General features: G+C 45.6%; 1 protein-coding gene across 3 annotated transcripts in view; it reads left to right on the plus strand.

Moving 5' to 3' along the window:
- Nucleotides 1-14,802, plus strand: part of VRK1 (VRK serine/threonine kinase 1) — a 157,647-nt gene that overhangs the window by 29,228 nt on the left and 113,617 nt on the right. The gene's annotated exons all lie outside the window — the stretch shown is intronic.

Consider the following 14,802-nt stretch of genomic DNA (forward strand, 5'->3'; position numbering starts at 1 on the left):
GGGGAGCGCTCTGCAGGGGAGAAGGCTTTGGGTTGGCTCTCGAGGCTAAACAGAGTTGGGATGGGGGGGAGAAGGCAGGGCAGCAGGTGGCGGTCTGGCCAGGGAGGGGCTCACATGGCCCAGAGGAGGTAATCTTCCGCACCCCTATTCCTGCTTCTCTGGGATCAGTCAGGTAAGCTGGCCCAGTAATGCTGAGTCCCTAGGGACCCACCAGGGCAGGCACCCTTCCTAAGCAGGTGTTAAGTCGACAGAGAAGGATGGGAGTCCCAGCCCGAAGCCCTTTGATGGGGTCCGGCGTCCTCAGAAGGGAGGGCAGAGCTGTTGCTGTAGGACTGAGAGCAGAGGTTAGGGGCTCGGTCTGGATCCGGGTGGGAGGGGGTGGTGAGACCCTGGGGCTGAGTATGGAAACCAGGGCCACGGGTGGTCTCTGCTCGCTGCCCCTGAGGGCGGGTGAGGCGAGAGGGTGTGAGGTGTCCTAACAGCATGGGATTGAAGCCTGAGAAGCATTTCCGGGGCAGTGGGTGTCATTCGTTCACTTGCTCACTCATTTATTCATTCTGCACGCCTTTCCTCAATACCCCTGCCTGGCCCTGACCCCGGGGAGAGCCTGAGACACACATGGGCTCTAGAGGCCTTGGAGATGCTTCCATCCCAGCCCGGAGGCTCTGTGTCAAAGCAGAGTGTGCCTGCTGCTCTGACGGGGAGGAGATGGTGTAACAGAGGGTCCAGAGGGTATCTCGCCAGAACCCTGAGGCAGGGGATTCTGATCCAGGGAAGCTCTGAAGGGACCCCTCCCACTGCCCCAGGATGACCCCAGGGTGCCCCCAGCCCCAGGACTCTGCTTTTCTCATTTTCCAGGGAAAGTCTCCTTTGTCCCCCCTGTTTGGGGAAGGACCATGTCCTGATCTGGGCCTTGGTGCTGTGCTCAGGGGCCAGCAGGCTCTCAGCAGATGTCAAATGCAATGATACCCACTTACTTTGGCAGCCCCTGCTCCGGTGCCCACTGACAACTCAAGGAGACACACATCTGAGCGCGCGTGCATGCACACACACATGCACACACACACAGCCCGTGGAGTCTGGCAGATGCGATTAGCCTCTGGGTCCCTCAGAATTAGATGCAGGTGGCTAATTGTCCATGCCAGGAGGCAACTGTGGGCACAATCACTCATGTTTCTGTCCCCACTTGGGGCTAATAATGGGTGAGGGGAGGGGAGGAAGCCCCAAGGGAGGGGAGGAAGCCGGATGGACTCAGTCTCTCCTTTCAGCCTGGGCTGTGAACAACAGCTTTGGGGGCAGTGTTCATCCTTTGGGCCTGGGGAGGGCTGCGGGGCAGATGAGGGGGAGGCTTCCAGCTCTTGGGAGGATCAGGGGCCCCCTTGGGTCCCCACCCCCTGCCCTGATCCGCCGGCACAACAGAGTCCGTGTGATCCAATCTATTAATGGTGCCTTCAATCCCTTGCTTTTGTGTAGCTTGTTAGAGTTTTCAAAAACCCTTTGTACATGGTACTGCATCCAGCAGCCATGAGACTGGGGGTATGTGGTCATTACAGCCCATTATACAGATAAGAAAATGGAGGTTCGCCAGACGGTTGGCAGAGCCTCTGTTAGAACCCAGTCCTGGGATGCCAAGCCCAAGGGTTGCCTTTTACTTTCCCAAGCTGTCTTCTGTCCCTCCTTGTCTTCCTTTCCTAGGGAAGGGTAGGGGGAGCAGAGGGGTGACCCCCAGGCACCAGTCAGCAGCATAAAGCAGAGTAGGGCAGAGACATTCTCAGTGTGAAAGTTGCCTCAGTAAATTCAATATTATTTTATTTTTGGCTGCGCTGGGTCTTCATAGCTTGTCTCTAACTGTGGCAAGTGGGGGCTCCTCCCTAGTTGCAGTGAGTGGGTTTCTCATTGCGGTGACTTCTCTTCTTGCAGAGCAAGGGCTTTAGATTTCTCAGGCTCCAATAGATGTGGCTCATGGACATAGTTGCCCTGCGGCACGTGGGATCTGAGTTCCAGGACCAGGAATCGAACCCATGTCCCCTGCACTGGCAGGCAGATCCTTAACCACTGGGCCACCAGGAAAGTCCCGCCTCAGTACATTTTAAACACCACTTGTTTAAACATTGAAAGTCCTCCCTGTTCAAGACCTGTTGAACGAACCATGAGGAGATGGAAACAGAAGAGGTGGTCTCTGCTTATAAGGCGTCTGCCATCCAGTAGAGAGAGCAAGATGCCTACACGGCATCCATTCTACCAGCCTGGGCTCCAAACACTTCCCTAATCAGTCCCCTAACTTGCGGGGCAACTTCAGTAGCTTCTCATGAGGCAATGGCACCCCACTCCAGTACTCTTGCCTGGAAAATCCCATGGACGGAGGAGCCTGGTGGGCTGCTGTCTCTGGGGTCGCACAGATTTGGACATGACTGAAGTGACTTAGCAGCAGCAGCATGACCTCTCTGGGCCTCAATTTCCGGAGCTGCTTAAGCAGGGGACTGAGCCTCAGTGGTGTCTCAGGCTGCGTCTGGTTTCTCCTGCTGATTTCCAACAGTGAGGTTTAACCCACCCAGGGGAGGTGATTACTTCTGACTGGGGAGGAGGAACTGGAGAGGGGTAGGAGCTGGAGGAGGGGCACAGCCAGAAGCATGTTTGATTTGGCAGGAGTAGGCCTGCATCCTAATCCAGGTTCTGCTTAAACCCGCTTTGGGGATTGCGGGTGTGGGGCTCGTCATCTCAGGGTGCATCACTCTAACCTTTCCTGGTAGCTGGTCTCTAAGATGCCTTCAGATGAATCCCACCCTTTTGTTGTTGTTCATGTCCAGCTCTTTGGGACCCCATGAACTGCAGCACATCAGGCTTTCCTGTCCTTCATTATCTCCCAGAGTTTGCCCAAATTTGTGTGCATTGAGTCAGTGATGCCATCCAACCATCTTATCCTCTGCCACTCACTTCTTCTCCTTCCCACAATCCCAGTATCAGGGTCTTTCCCAATGAGTCAGCTCTTCGCATCAGGTGGCCAAAATAGTGTAGCTTCAACTTCGGCATCAGCCCTTCCAATGAATATTCAGAGTTGATTTCCTTTAGGATTGACTGGTTGAATCTCCTTGCTGTCCTCAGGACTCTCAAGAGTCTTCTCCAGCACCACAGTTTGAAAGCATCAACATACATAAAGAAAGGGTACTTTTATATTTTAATTATATTTTACAATATTTTTTTAAAAAGATGAAACCATGGAAGTGAGAATATCAGTGCTCTTTCCACAACAAAAGCAACTCAGGTCTTGAGCTTCTAACTCTTAGAAGTCTGGTGTGCAGTCAGAATGGCCATGGTTAAAAAGTCTACAAACAACAAATGCTGGAGAGGGTGTGCATAGAAAAGGGAACCCTCCCACACTGTTGGTGGGAACGTAAGCTGGTGCAGCCACGATGGAAAACAGTACGGAGGTTCCTCAAAACACTAAAAATAGAGTTGCCATATGTCAGCGACCCCATCCCTGGGCATGGATCTGGACAAAAGCACGATTCAAAAAGAGACATGCACTCCAGGTTTCATGGCCGCACTGTTCACGATAGTCAAGACATGGGAACAACCTAAATGTCCATCCACAAGAGGAAGAGATACAGAAGGTGTGGTGCCTGTACTCAACGGAGTGTTACTCAGCCGTAAAAGCAATGAAACAGTGCTGCCCGCAGCGACGTGGGTGGACCTAGAGGTGATCACAGTAAGTGAAGCAAGTCAGACAGACAAACGCCATAGGGTATCGCTTACAGGTGGAGTCTAAAATACGACACGAGTGAACTTATCTACAAAACAGAAGCAGACTCACAGACACAGAGCACGCGCTTGCGGCTGCCAGGGGGAAGGCAGGGCGGGGGAGGGCTGGCGTGGGAGTGTGGGGTTAGTGGATGCAAACTGCTTTATATATAGAATGGATAAACAACAGTTCCTGCTGTATGGCACAGGAAGCTAGATTCAATATCTGATGATAAGCCATAGTGGAAAAGAATGTAAAAAAGAATGTGTGTATATATATACACACATATATATATTATATGTATGTGTATATGTTTATGTACATATAAAGATGCTTACTCCTTGGAAGAAAAGTCATGACCAACCTAGATAGCATATTGAAAAGCAAAGACATTACTTTGCCAACAAAGGTTCGTCTAGTCAAGGCTATGGTTTTTCCAGTGGTCATGGATGCATGTGAGAGTTGGACTGTGAAGAAAGCTGAGTGCCGAAGAATTGATGCTTTTGAACTGTGGTGTTGGAGAAGACTCTTGAGAGTCCCTTGGACTGCAAGGAGATCCAACCAGTCCATTCTGAAGGAGATCAGCCCTGGGATTTCTTTGGAAGGAATGATGCTAAAGCTGAAACTCCAATACTTTGGCCACCTCATGCGAAGAGTTGATTCATTGGAAAAGACCCTGATGCTGGGAGGGATTGGGGGCAGGAGGAGAAGGGGACGGCAGAGGATGAGATGGCTGGATGGCATCACTGACTCGATGGACGTGAGTCTGAGTGAACTCCGGGAGTTGGTGATGGACAGGGAGGCCTGGTGTGCTGCGATTCATGGGGTCGAGAAGAGTCGGACACGACTGAGTGACTGAACTGAACTGATATATATATATACACATATAACTGAATCACCTTGGTGTACAGTGGAATAGCACAACACTGTAAATCAACTATACTTCAATAAAGACATATAAATATATAATACTTTTAAAAGCCTGGTGTGGATTAAAGTGGTACACATGCATTAAGCCACATGGTGGTGCATTCATTCATTCGTTCATTCATTCACCTGCTTATCCACCCATTGTTGTATTTAGTCGGTCAGCCATCCATCTGGTCATACCCACACCAGCCTCAGTCAGAGAAAACCTCCAGTGCACAGTTGAAGCCTAGAGAGAAATTCTCAGAGCAGGGAAACGGTTAAAATAAATCAAAATAAAGTCGGAGCTGGCTCTGGTGCTTATTCTTGATGACACACAGGAAACTATAAACCAGCCATGCTACGTAATTGACCACTGAGGATTTTTTCGCTCTCAGTCAGTTTGAGATGTACCGAATCCAATATCATATCAGTGATTTGATTTGTTAATAATCAAATTGCAAATACCTTTTCATTTGGCTTCAAAAAGCAAACAGCCATTCGGAATAATTTTTATGGGTCTTGGAATGCAATATAAACTTAAAATATTGTGTTTGCAAGTCCTATTGGCATGACCGTATTATAATTTATATTGGCCTATTTTGATGTACAGTGGCATAATGAAACTTTAAAAAATATCTTCTGCGGAGCTGCATCTAAAGCCAAGCCGGCAGCACAGATTAATGTAAGAACATCATGGGGATTCTTTGCATATTTTCTTAAGGAGATTTCTAGAGAATAACTATTCTACTCACCCGAACTTTAACTTCAGTGGGGATTGCAAAGGTTTTCAGAGTGTCACCTCCCATCACCTTTCGCAGCCCACTGGCTCTCCCCCTCCTGCCCCACTCTTCTCCCGTCTGTGCACCCTCACCCCGCCCTACTATGTGCATTTTTCTGAGTGTATTGTGTGCGTACCTTTCTGTAATCAGCCTTCTGTTCCCTCTGCCTGTAATGTGCTTCCTCTCTTCTTTGCCTAGGGAATATCTCTTAGACATTCTGGCTAAAATACCATCCCTGCTGGGAACTTTCTCTGACACCCCCAGAAGTTATTATTTCCATCCTCCCACAGTAATTTAAGGAGGTGTCTATGATAGCACTTGTCACAGTGTATTATTGTTATTTGTTTACACACACTACGGTGCAACTGTGACATGTTCAATATAGAAGGTCCAGTGCCGACCACCATGCCTCACCCATGATACACGCTCAGTAAGTGTGGAATATGGCTGTGGGTGGATGGATGGATAGATGGATGAGGTGGGTACATGTATGTTTGTATGTATGTATGGATGGATGGATAGATGAGGTTGGAGGGTGTGTGAATGGATGGATGGGTGGGGTTGGTAGATGGATGGATGGGTGCATGGATGAGGTGGGTGGGTGGGTGGATGCATGGATAGATGTATGTATGGATGGATGGATGAAGTGGGTGGATGGATGAGGTGGGTAGATGAATGGATAGATGGATGGATAGATATATGGATGGATGGATAGATGGATGAGGTGGGTGGATGGATGGCTGGGTGGGGAGTGTAGATGGGTGGATGGATGAATGGGTGGGTGAATGGGTGGATGGATAAGCTGGGTATGGGATGGATGGATTGAAGGGGCATATCCTCCTAGAGGATAATGCTTTATTTGGCATTCGCAGACTTCAAGCACAGGTTGTAGAGAGGCTTCAGGATATAGATAGGTTGTTGGACAAATGCATCTATTAGATTTCTTCCAAGCAGAGAGCCCCTTACTTCATATATTCTTGTACAGAATATAATGCATCAGCACAGAAAAGCAATGGAGACTTATTTTACTTTCAGTACTCTGGGAAAGAAATCGTTCTTTCTTTTGTAGTAGATAGATGTGCGAGGCTCCCAATTATATCTGAATGAGACAGAAAGGAAGGAATGTATTTACTGAATGAACTACGTTAGTGGTAAAGAACCCACCTGCCAATGAAGGAGATGTAAGAGACGTAGGTTTGAGCCTTAGGTCAGGAAGATCCCCTGGAGAAGAGAATGGCAACCCACTCTAGTGTTCCTGCCTGGAGAACCCCGTGGACAAAAGAGCCTGGCAGGCGACAGTCCATAGGGTTGCAAAGAGGTGGGCACGACTGGAGCGACAGCACCAACTCTACTCCAGGCGTCCTGCTAGGCGTTCTCCAATCATTTTCTCGTTTCATCTTCATGACAATCCCATGAGGAACTATTATCCTCCTTTTGTAAACAAGGAACTGGGGCTCAAAAAGGCTTAATAAGTAGTAGAACAGAGACTTAAACTGCTGTCTCTCTGGCTCAGATGTCCAAATCTGTCCACTGAAACATGGCCTCCAGTGAAATAAATAGCTGCAGATGAAGCTGCATGTTTAGAATGTCAGCTTCAGGAATGTTGCAAGGACTGCCTTGAAGACATCCAAAAGTTATTTCAGGGGATTCATTTGGTGTACAAAAAAATATAACACTGGTTATGTTTGTTATTGGATGCTTCTGACCTACCCTATTTTAGGTTTGTGGGGAGAGGTATGATGTCTCACCTAGGCTTTTCATTAACACTGTTGTTCACAGTGCTATTCTGGGGAGGCATTGTGGAACAGGGAAAACTCCCTGGACTAAGAACCGAGGGGCCCAAATTTTTGTCTCGTGTTCCACGTGGTTTAGCTGTGTTATCACACCCAAGCACAGTGTTTGCCTGGGGCCACTGAACTAAACTGTAAGTACAATTTCCAAACTTCCAGCCATGCCTTCCCAATACCACTGCCCTTCCAGATAACCTTCTGATCAATTCCCCATGTATCTCTCTGGTCCTTTTTATAACTTTATAAACATATACAATATACATGAAAATATTTAAAGTTTCTAAAAACATAAATATATTTGTGTATGATTCTGTGTTCCCATTTTTGCATCTTTCTTGAAAATCTGCTCTGGGAGCAAATCTTTTCAACTTGTACATACTTTTCAAATAGTACAGAGCTATGATTATTTATTTACCCTTCCATGTAGATGAGCAAGCGGGCTGTCTTTAGTGCTATTGTGGACATGCTTATGCTGTATGTTTCTGTGTACACATGTGTACATTTCTCTAGAATGGAGTCCTAGAAGTGGAACTGCTTAAAGGCTGCGTTCATAAGGGTTTTGGGGAGATTCGTCCACAGGGTCCACAATCAGCCTTGCCACTGATGCTCCAGCCAACAGGAGACGACACAAAAGGCACACAAAAATTAATCTTAAAAATGTTCCCCATTTTGTAAACAAAGATTTGAGACTCAGAAAGCCTTAATACGTGATGGAACACGGACTTAAACTGATGTCTTTCTGGCTCAGATGTCCAAACTAAAAAAAAAAACAATACATTTTAGATGAAAAGTGATGTTTCATTGTTGTTTTAACTTCTATTAAGTATGTAATAGTAATGTGCACCTTTCATATATCTATCGACCATTTCTATTTCTTTGATGAAATGTCCATACACACCCATTTTCTGTTTTCTGTCAGGTTTTCTTCTTTATTTTGTGGTGAGCATTTTGTGTGTTGGAGAAGACTCTTAAGAGTCCCTTGGACTGCAAGGAGATCCAACCAGTCCATTCTGAAGGAGATCAGCCCTGGGATTTCTTTGGAAGGAATGATGCTAAAGCTGAAACTCCAGTACTTTGGCCACCTCATGCGAAGAGTTGACTCATTGGAAAAAACTCTGATGCTGGGAGGGATTGGGGGCAGGAGGAGAAGGGGACGACAGAGGATGAGATGGCTGGATGGCATCACTGACTCAATGGACGTGAGTCTGAGTGAACTCTGAGAGTTGGTGATGGACAGGGAGGCTTGGCGTGCTGCGATTTATGGGGTCGCAAAGAGTCGGACACGACTGAGCGACTGAACTGAACTGAAGCATTTTGTGTATTCATTTATTTGACAAATATTACTTAAGTAGCTACTACAGGTCAATGGCTGTTAGAGCTGTAAATAGACAAAGTACTTGCCCTCAAGGAGATTACATTTTATGGGAGGAGGAGTGAGACAGACAAAGTACAGATAAATAAGCAAATGATACAGTGTGTTAGAGTTATTAATATCTAGGAGAGAAATAAATCAGGGAAGGAAGAGAAAAGGGAAGGAAGAGAAAATTGTGGTGATTGCAGCCATAAAATTAAAAGACGCTTACTCCTTGGAAGGAAAGTTATGACCAACCTAGACAGCATATTAAAAAGCAGATACATTACTTTGTCAATAAAGGTCCATCTAGTCAAGGCTATGGTTTTTCCAGTGGTCATATATGGATGTGAAAGTTGGACTATAAAGAAAGCTGAGAGCTGAAGAATTGGTGCTTTTGAACTGTGGTGTTGGAGAAGACTCTTGAGTCCCTTGGACTGCAAGGAGATCCAACCAGTCCATCTTAAAAGAAATCAGTCCTGGGTGTTCATTGGGAGGACTGACGTTGAAGCTGAAACTCCAATACTTTAGCCACCTCATGAGAAGAGCTGACTCATTTGAAAGACCCTAATGCTGGGAAAGATTGAGGGTGGGAGGAGAAGGGGATGACAGAGGATGAGATGGTTGGATGGCATCACCAACTCAATGGACATGGGTTTGGGTAGACTCTGGGAGTTGGTGATGGACAGGGAGGCCTGGCGTGCTGCAGTTCATGGGGTTGCAAAGAGTTGGATGAGACTGAGCGACTAAACTGGAACTGAACTGTGGGGTGGGGATGGGGTTGCTATTTTTTAAAAAAGTAGTCGGGAATGCATGCAGGTGTGCGTGCTCAGCTCTTTCTGCCTCTATGTGACCCCATGGACTGTAGCCTGCCAGGCTCCACTATCCAAGGGATTTTCCAGGCAAGAATACTGGAGTGCCATTTCCTCCTCCAGGGGATCTTCCTGATCCAGGGACTGAACCCATGTCTCATGTCTCCTGCATTGGCAGGTGGATGGACTCTTTACCACTGAGCCACCAGGGATAACCTTTATCAATAAAGATAACATTCAAACCGAAACCTGGGGAAGTGCTAAGTCCCTGAGGTGAACACCTAGGAATATTCAAGAATAGCTGGTAGACCCTTGGGGCTGGAGCCAGGGAGGAAAGGGAGGGGTCCCAGTGCATAAGGATTGTACCAGTTCCCTAGGACTGCTGTGGTAACACTGCATCACGAATCGGGAGACTTGAAATGACGGAGATGGATTCCTCCACAGTTCAGGCTGGAAGTCTGAGATCCAGGTGTCATTAGGGTTCTGCCCACTCCCACGACTCTAGAGAAGACTCTGTTCCAAGCTTTTCTGTTCACTCTGGCGGGGCCGTGGTCCTGGGCATTACTTGGCATGCAGATACATCACTCCAGTCTCTGCTTCCATCATCTCATGCCCTTCTCCCTGTGTGTCTCTGTGAACACCATCTTCCTTCCATGTGTCTCTGGATCTCTGTGCCTTTTCCCCTTGTCTAGTAAGGTAACCCAGAGAAGGTGATGGCACCCCACTCCAGTACTCTTGCCTGGAAAATCCCATGGATGGAGGAGCCTGGTAGGCTGCAGTCCATGGGGTCGCTAAGAGTCAGACATGTCCGAGCGACTTCCCTTTCACTTTCACTTTCATGCATTGGAGAAGGAAATGGCAACCCACTCCAGTATTCTTGCCTGGAGAATCCCAGGGACGGGGGAGCCTGGTGGGCTGCCCTCTATGGGGTCGCACAAAGTCGGACACGACTGAAGTGACTTAGCAGCAGCAGCAGTAAGGTAACCAGTCTTGTTAGATTACTGTGCTAAGTCACTTCAGTCATGTCTGACTCTTTGAGACCCTGTGGACCATAGCCTGCCAGGCTTCTCTGTCCAAGAGATTCTCCAGGCAAGAATATTGGAGTGGGTTGCTATTGCCTCCTCCAGGGCATCTTCCTGACCCAGGGATGGAATCTGGGTCTCCTGCATTGCAGGCAGATTCTTTAATGTCTGTGCCACCAGGGAAGACAATGTGGGATTAGAGCCCACCCTGATGACCTCATCTTAAGGTTACATTTTGAGATACTGGGAGTTAGGATTCAACCTATCTTTTAAGGGACACAATTCCACCCATAATAGGCACTGTAGGTCAGCCATAAATTCATGGTCTATTATAATCTTGTAAATCTTTTCTTTAGTATGTTATTTGCATTCTTAATTAATTACAATGGTTTTTTAATCTTTTAGAATTTTAATATTTTTTTGGAGGGTATCAAATTTGTTCATCTTTTATGCGATAATACAGGGATTACAAACTGACAACCAGTGGATTGTATCTGGGTCCCAAGAATATTTTTTATTAGCCTGAACAAAGCTTTAACATTTAATTTTCGGATGCCTTTAGGTGGGTCATGCAACTTCCCTGTGGCTCAGACAGTAGAGTCTGCCTGCAATGTGGGAGATCCAGGTTCGATTCCTGGGTCAGGAAGATCCCCTGGAGAAGGAAATGGCAACCGACTCCAGTTTTCTTGCCTGGAAAATCCCATGGATGGAGGAGCCTGGTGGGCTACAGTCCACGGGGTCACAAAGAGTTGGACACGACTGAGCGACTTCACTTTCACTCTTCAGGTGGTCATGCACGCCTTTTATTTCCCTGGTTTCTACCGTCCCCAGGTTGCTCAGTGGTCACGAATCCGCCTGCCAGTGCAGGAGATGGGGGTTTGATCCCTGCATCAGGAAGATCCCCTGGAGGAGGGCATGGCAGCCCACTCAAGTATTCTTGCCTGGAGAGTCCCATGGACAGGGGAGCCTAGTGGGCTCCAGTCCATGCAGTCACGAACAGTCAAATGTAACTAGCGACTAAATAACCATCATCCCACATCAACCTCACCCCCAGTGGATTCACAACAATTTAAGCTGCCAGATACCTGAAGATCTGAGATCTACTCTTGATGGCTCCTAGGTTTTGTACCTTGCTTGGAGAGGTTTGGCCCATTCAGCACTCTAAAACATGTTCTCTGATGTTTTACTCCTATGTTTTTACAGTTTAGAATTTCACTCAGTTTTTTGACTTATCTTAAATTGATTATTGCATATGGTTTGATATTGGGTACTAAAATTATTTCTAAATGGAGACTCAGTTATTCCAAAGTCATTTACTGAATGTTCCATGATTTCCATTGATTTAAAATGCCATCTTTACTACAAGCCAAATTGTCATTTATACAACGGTTCTTTTTTTTGCACCATGTATCTTATTTCATTAATACATTTGTCTATTTCTGTGTTGATACTATATTACTTCAGCTACTATAATATTTTAGTATGTTTGATACTAAACATACATGATTAGGATGTTTGATATTTTTGTTTTCTTAGACTCTCTTTTGTATTTTCTTTTACAAATGCATTTGAAATCAGCTTACTAAGTTCTATAAAATTTTTATTGAAATACATAACATTTAAAGGTTAACTTAGGGAGTATTAACATCTTTATAGCAGAGTTCACCATCTAAAACAGTATGCTATTGATTTCTTAGGGTTTTTTTTTTCCAAAGAGGATATGCAGATTGCTTGTAAAGTTTATTTCTATATATCTGTTGGTTTGTTTGTCAATATTTGGCTTTTGACGAATAAAAATTTTCCTATGTATTTTTAAATTGGTCACTGTTATGTAGAGAAAACCTATTCTTTTTATATCTATCTATCTTCTAGCCCTTTTTAAAACCTCTTATCATTTCTAGTCCTTTTAGCAGATAATAATGCCTGCACATAATGGAAATTTTAATCTTCCTTTCTAATATTATTATTTTACTCTCACCTAATTGCTTTGGCTGGGACATCCAGGAAAGTGTTGAATAATAAAGAACAGCTATCCTTTTCTTGTTCCTGATTTTAATGAGAATGCTTCTCTGATTCATCACTGGAAATTATATTTGTGGTGATTTCTGGTAACTACCGCATGAATATATTAGCCAGGGCATGGACTATGGACTATCGCTGTGAACTCCCCGTAAGAGAGGAATTAGCATTGTCTTACTTAAGCCGCAGTATTTTGGAGTCTTTTTGTTTTACCATTTAGCCTATGAACTAATTAGTACATATCTGGGATTCCACTCTACTGGATCAAGTTTCATTTTTTTCCTTAATCAACCAGTGATAGTTTTTTAAAATAACTTTTATTGGAGTATAGTTGATTTGCATTGTTAGTTTCTGCCGTACAGAATATCCAATCCTTTTTGGATTCTTTCCCCTCAGAGGCCATTACAGAGTATTGACTAGAGTTCCCTGTGCTGTCTGTTTCATATAGTCCTTATTAGTTATCTATTTTATATGTAGTAGTGTGTATATGTCCATCCCAATCTCCCAATTTATCCTTCCCCTCCCTTTTCCCCCCTTGGTAACCATAAATTTGTCTTCTACATCTATGACTTCATCTCTGTTTTGAAAACGTTCATTTGTACCGTTTTTAGATAATGTTTTCTTTAGGATTTGCTTCTGTATTTATGAACAATGTTGGCCTATAGGGTTTTTTTTAATGTGTGCACTATTCTTGCTTTTAGTATCAGGGCCATGCCAACCTGAAAGGATAAACTAGGAAATTTTCTGTCCTTTTCCATGCTCTATTATAGTTAATATATCTGTGAAACTCTTTTTTTGGTGATTTAGAAGAATTTGTTCTTCAAACCCTTTGGCATGGTGATTTTTTAGAAATAAAAAAGTCTCTGCCACCTTCAGCCAGGGTGGCGGAGACTGCTAATTGTCCACAATATCTATTCTTTCCTTTTTTAAAGCTAAACACTTAAAAAATACTTGATTTGTAGCTAGGTATAAGTGCCTGGAATGAGACAACTTTCCCTTGATTCTCTTGTGGCTGCATGTGACCAAGTTTCAAAGTTCAGGTGGTGAAAGATTTCAGAATTCAGGTTATAAACACACTTGTATATGACTTCTGGCACATGCCTTTAAAGGTGAGAGTGTTTCTTTTCTTTCCTTCAATGTGCTGCCTATAAAGTGAACCCAAGGAGGAGGCAGCTGGCAATGAGCTGGGATGGAGATCAATAAAGCAGAGGGAACCTGAGTTCTTAGTGCCACGCCAGCTCTGGACAGTTGGTGGAAAGTTGATTTTCTTTTAAGCCACTTATTTTGGCTTCTTGCTATAACCACTCACCCCACATCTAATTAGTGTGAGTCACTTAGTCGTGTCTGACTCTTCCCAACCCCATGGACTGTAACCCGCCAGGCCCCTTTGTCCATGGAATTCTCCAGGCAATAATACTGGAGTGGGTAGCCATGCCCCTCTCCAGGGGATCTTCCTGATCCAGGACTTGAACCCAAGTCTCCTGCATTGCAGGTGGATTCTTTACCATCTGAGGCACCAGGCACCAGGGAAGTCATCTAATTAGTAAAAACCACCTTTTCAATGTCTTCTATTTTTTAAAAGTCTTCTTTCCCTAGTTGTACTGCTTTCTCGTTTTCATTGTATATATTTGTTTTCTCTTTGTCTCTTGTCAGTGTCGTTCTGGCCTCTTCTGTAAACACACCAGGCATGGTCTTCAGGCAGGGTATTTGCACCTGCTGTTCTCTCTGCCTGGATTGCTCTTTTCCAGATATCTGCCTGAAAAACTCTTTCTCCTCCCTCCTTTCCTTTCTTTTTTCTTTTCTCTGGGTCCTTCTATACATGACACCATGTAATATGACACCAGGTTGCTATTAAAATAGTCACAGCTGAGGAAGGGAGGCCCCAGGAGGCACACTCAGGAGTTGCATTCAGTAACAGGAGACAGCCTCCTCCAGCCCCAGAGCAGGTCAGCCTTGACTAACCAGGAATGGAGGGACAGCGGAAAATGCTGCTTAGTTTGGGCACCTCCGTTCCTGGGTGTACGGGAGCTACTGGGGCCACCGTGACAAAACAGCACATTCTGGGTGGCTTAAACAACAGAAATGCATTTTCCCTGCCAGTTGTGGAGGTCCGAAGCCTGAAGGCACGGTATGGGCCCCGGGGGAGGTTTGCAGGGGCCCTGGCCTACTGAGAAGGGTTTGACTTTCAGGGTGGGCAGTCAGTGAAGATATTTGAGGTCTGGTGGCTTCAGAGCCACACTGCTGACCCCTTGGGCCTCTGTCCTAGCTCCCCAGGACCTGCTTTTAAGCTATTTCATGCCGCCTTCAGTTGCTCAAACGCACCCACCATATGTCTTTAATGAGGGATGTGTGTGTGTGTGTTAGTCGCTCAATCGTAGCCA

This window comes from Bos javanicus, chromosome 21 (genome assembly GCF_032452875.1).
Source record: "Bos javanicus breed banteng chromosome 21, ARS-OSU_banteng_1.0, whole genome shotgun sequence".
Lineage (NCBI taxonomy): Eukaryota > Metazoa > Chordata > Mammalia > Artiodactyla > Bovidae > Bos > Bos javanicus.